At 35.6% G+C, this 5,194-nt stretch overlaps 1 protein-coding gene across 1 annotated transcript in view; it reads left to right on the plus strand.

The window, feature by feature from the left end:
* GBE1 (1,4-alpha-glucan branching enzyme 1) overlaps nt 1-5,194 on the plus strand; it is a 276,713-nt gene that overhangs the window by 252,432 nt on the left and 19,087 nt on the right. The gene's annotated exons all lie outside the window — the stretch shown is intronic.

A 5,194-nucleotide genomic window follows, 5' to 3' on the forward strand; every position in this document is an offset into this window, starting at 1 on the left:
AATTAAATAAAGTACAAAGATTACTAGAATTTTTGTTTTTCCTTTCAAGTAGATATTTAATTAAATGGTAGAAAGGAAAAATTGATAAAATATAATCAATAAGATGCATCATGATTTTGTACAACTCAAAATTAATACAATAAAATGTATTGTCAGAATACTTGTGAACAGACTTTCATAATAAGATCTACCATCCATTACAAACTTATTATATGCCTTGCAGTCTGCAAGCACTTTACACTTATTATCTCATTTAGTAAACCTTTTCCTTTCCTAGCAAACAGTATTGCAAATATGGAAGAACTACAATGAAAACATTGGCCTGAAAAATCCCATATCTAACCTTTCTTTTAAAATAGTCCTTTATTTAATCAGTCCAAAAACAGATCATTCTCTACTAATTAAAAAAAATAATTGTATAATTGTATTCATCACCTTTCTTTATATCTGATGCCAGTGGTCTTTAATTAGAGCATTCTGTGTCTAAAATAAATTTCTAATATTGAATGTTAAATTACTTTTTCCTTCTGGATCTCAGTAGAAATTAGCCTTTTTCTTTTTTTTTTTTTCAGTAAATATCTCCTGCCTGCCATAAAGCTGTTTAGATCTTCTATAAGTGAGGTATTTTCATTTTCATCATTTTCTGTTAAGCTCTTCTAACTCAGAATCTCACAAAGCTCTTCTAACTCAGAATCTCACAGGGTCAAACTGAGTAGTCAGTGTTTTATTTATATGTGAAAATAGTACCTGAATACTCCAGAAGATTCTTAAAATGAAGGAATGATATAATTACTGGTTCACTGTAAGTATTTAAGGGCTGCCAAGAATATCTTGGTGCTGCAACCAAAGGAAGAGTTTGTCTCTCCAGAGAAAAATGAACACTGTTCTTGGAAACAGTGGCTTCAGTTATAACCATGTGTAAGAATCATTTCTAATTCTATTAATGTAGTATTTTTTGGCCTAATGGTGGAAAAATACCTAATTAATTCCTATTATGTCTGTGAAGTTTACTTGTGAAATTAATTGATCCTTTTTGGTTGTTATATGGCATTAATTGTTGAATTAGGAAAGTATTCTTTAGATATTATTGAGAAAAATTATTTAATGTATAACTTAATGAAATGCAATCATGTTAGCTTTTACTGGCACACAGTAAGTGTTTCATTATGGGAACATTAAAACAAAATTATTTTGTCTGTAGAATTATAAACGTTACTGTAATTTTTTTCTCCATCCGTTCATATTTAGAGATAGTCCATTGTTTTCACTTTACTACCTTCCCTTTCAACACTCTTCCTTTCTTTCCAGCTAAGGAAAACAAGAAAAACAAGTTTCTCTGATGGTAGCATTCTTTTCGGATTCTGAAACGTTTTTTTCAGTTTGTTGTCTTACTCTAACATTTTTGTGTCCCAGAGACTCACTAGTTCTAAGTATTTCCAGTTCTTATATGTGTAAATGTAGAGAAATTTGTTCTTACTATTAGGATAGTGGCTAAAAGCATGAGCTCTTTGATGGAGTAAGTAAGACTGTCTAAGGGTTCAAGTTCCGTCTCTCCCACTTACCAGCGTTATAAAAGTAACCTCACTGTTTCTTAGTTTCCTCATCTTTAAAACACCTACTTGTAGGGGCACCTGGGTGGCTCAGTTGGTTAAGCGACTGCCTTCAGCTCAGGTCATGATCCTGGAGTCTCGGGATCGAGTCCCGCATCGGACTCCCTGCTCAGCAGGGAGTCTGCTTCTCCCTCTGATTCTCCCCCCTCTCATGTTCTCTCTCTGTGTCTCATTCTCTGTCTCAAATAAATAAATAAAATCTTAAAAAAAAAAGAACTTTAAAATAAATAAATAAATATATAAATAAATAAATAAAACACCTACTTGTAGAATTATTGTCAGAATTAAATGAGTTAATGCATATGAAAGGCTTAGCAATAGTGTTCTGCTCAGGCTGTAAGCTCAGGCAGTTCACCTGCTCTGCTCATCATTACTGGCTCTAAAAATGCCTTAAGAGGGGTGCCTGGGTGGCTCAGTCCTTAACCATCTGCCTTCAGCTCAGGTCATGATCCCAGGGTCCTGGGATCGAGCCCTGCATCAGGCTCCCTGCTCCGTGGGGAGCCTGATTTTCCCTCTCCCACTCCCCCTGCTTGTGTTCCCTCTCTCGCTGTGTCTCTCTCTGTCAAATAAATAAATAAAATCTTCAAAAATCAATCAATCAATCAATAAAATAAAAATGCCTTAGAAATTTGGTAATAAAAGGAAGGAAAGGAAAGGATGAGAGGAGTATGTATTAATGCTCTCTATTACCTACATGCTCTGGTCCTACTTTTTTCATTTCCTATTCCCCAGTTCACCACCACAGGGTGATTTCTGTCCTGTCACAGTCTTGGAATTAAGTCTTCTGCTTCTGGCTAATTCCTTTCTACACTTCTGCATTATTGGCTCACCTTTCTTCCTTACCCCCTTGCAGCACTATCGTGAGTTCCCTTTCCTCTGTACCCACTTTGTCCCATCTTTTTCCCTCAGGTCCAAATCCAGTTATTTATTTTGTTTCCTTCCTTGCACTCTTCCCTTGAAGAACTCACATATGCTCCTGGCTTCAACCCTGTGTAGATGGCCCCTAATCACCCTTCCTACGTCGATGTGTGCCTTATTCACCAACTGTAATTTTGTGATATTTAATGACCATTAGGAAATACCCAGCACATGGAATCATGAATTTTTGAGAGGTAGCAGAACTCTAGCATGACCTGGTTCAGCCCATTGAAATTAGATAAAATCGGTTGGTTTAGAAGATATATTTTAGGACATGGTTTTCAAATTAGTACCAAACATCAAAGTACCAAACCATAACACTTTACAGTGTGTGAATGCTTTTATTTACATTGACTCTTCTTATCATCACATCATTTTAGTGATATGGATCAGGCAAGTATTCTTATCCTCAACCTAAATATGAACACTAGAAAGATTTATAACTTTCACAAGATCAGATTCCTAGTAAGGGAATAAATGTGATTTAAATCTACTTCCCCTAATTTCAGCATTGTTTTTCATGTGAGCACCAGATAATTCACTTTTTTGTTGCCCTGTTGAAATGCCATTAAAGTAGGTAAAGCATGTCTCACTAATTATAATTTTATGTTTCCTTTGCATTTCTTTGTAAGAGTTAATGATGCCTCTGGCTAAATGTCATTTTTCTGCAATGTTATACTGTCCTCATTTCTAACACACTTATAAGCACAGATCAGTTTAAATGGGATATTTTTTGAACAAATATACTCATTTTAAAAATAAACATTTTAGGGGCGCTTGGGTGGCTCAGTTAAGCATCCAATTCTTGATTTCAGCTCAGGTCATGATCTCAGGGTCATGAGATGGAGTATTGGGCTCCCCGCTGGGCATAGTGCCTGCTTAAAATTCTTTCTCTCCCTCTCCCTCTCCCCCTCCGCCCCTCACTCTCATGCTGTCTCTCTCTCTCTCATATACAAGTAAGGAAACAAACAGACTTTTTAAGGATAAAGTAACTTTTTAAGGAAAAAGATGATACTCAAATTTTTTATTAAACCAGGATATAAACCTAAGTATATTTCAGCTTCAAGTGCTGGCTGGGAAAGTGTGGATCCTGAAGGATATTAGAGGATAAAAGGGTTTGGAGACTAACAGCCCATAAAACAGGGGAAAGAACACTTTACAAAGAGGTGAAAGATAAGAGTTCCGCTTTCATCAGCTTTCTTGATAAGCTGTTGCTCATATTCTTTCTTGAGCAGTGGAAGTTATGACCTGTATGCTGGTTCCATATTACTGGCATAGACTTACAGCATGGGAGGTCTAATTTGTTTTAGCCACACATGATAGATACAGTCTTGGACAGATTTAGGGAGATGAGCCTCCATGTAGATCTATATTAGAGGCATATAACTGTATATATTTCCTTTTCTCACCTTAATTTTCAATGTAGGAAATTCATCCCTGGTGACATTTTGTCTGCTGGCTGCCTCAGACAATTTACCTAAAGAATACATAGAATCCTATCACTGTACTCGATTAACTCTCTCATGACCATAATAGTCTCATCACTTTGGAATTTTAATAATAATTGGATGGTCTAAATAAAGCTCACATTTGTGAAATAACTATAAAATAAATAATTAAATCTACATAAAATCTGGTTCAAAACCTGCCAGAAATTTTACTCATTTGGATTGTATAAGTCATTTCCATGTCTAACTATCATGACTAAAACGTTTGTTGATTTCGTTTTGAATGGTACAAACATGTACTTTGCAGAAATAACTTAGCCACTTTACTCTTTGCTTGTATTATTTCCTCTGTCTACCCAGTAAGGTTAAACCAATATGATTGTTTTAAAGATGATTGCAAACTACTATATTAGATTTATTATGCCCCTGGAAAATATATTTATTAGCAGTCACTTGTGTGTTTAAAGCTCTCGCACTCATTTTTTTAGTGCCTATGGGGAAATGTTTACTTTGAATCTTTTCCCTCACAATCATTAATCTGGGTACAGTTATAATAGTTATGGGCTGGGTGCCCAGAAATACTCAGGAATAACTGGGAGTGATGGGGCACACACACACACCTGCAGGCTTTTCTTTATAATTTTTCATGAGAAGCTAGCTCAGCCCATTCTCAATCTGAAGCACTGAGTGGGCCCTAGAGTATTATGATTTTCTGTTTGGCCTGAAACTTATAAAAGAAAGAGGAATATACATTAACTATACATGTAAGTTATGACTTCAAATAAATAATATTTACTACCAACACTAAGATAATCAGTTTTCAAATGTTTAAGTATTTTAATGTTCACAAACTTTGCAGTCTTTCAATGGCAGATGGTGGGAGAGTGGTAGAACATATTATCCCTAGATGTATATCCTGGCCCTGCAAAATTATTTTTTTAATATTATTATGTTATGTTAGTCACCATACATTACATCATTAGTTTTTGATGTAGTGATCCATGATTCATTATTTGCATATAACACCCAGGGCTCCATGCAGAACATGCCCTCTTTAATACCCATCTCCAGGCTAACCCATCCCCCCACACCCCTCCCCTCTAGAGCCCTCAGTTTGTTTCTCAGAGTCCATAGTCTCTCATGGTTCGTCTCCCCTTCCGATTTCCCCCCTTTATTCTTCCCTTCCTGCTATCTTCTTCTTTTTTTTTTTTTTTTTTT

The sequence above is a fragment of the Leptonychotes weddellii genome, chromosome 1 (assembly GCF_054177405.1).
Source record: "Leptonychotes weddellii isolate Sample4059 chromosome 1, ASM5417740v2, whole genome shotgun sequence".
Taxonomy (NCBI): domain Eukaryota; kingdom Metazoa; phylum Chordata; class Mammalia; order Carnivora; family Phocidae; genus Leptonychotes; species Leptonychotes weddellii.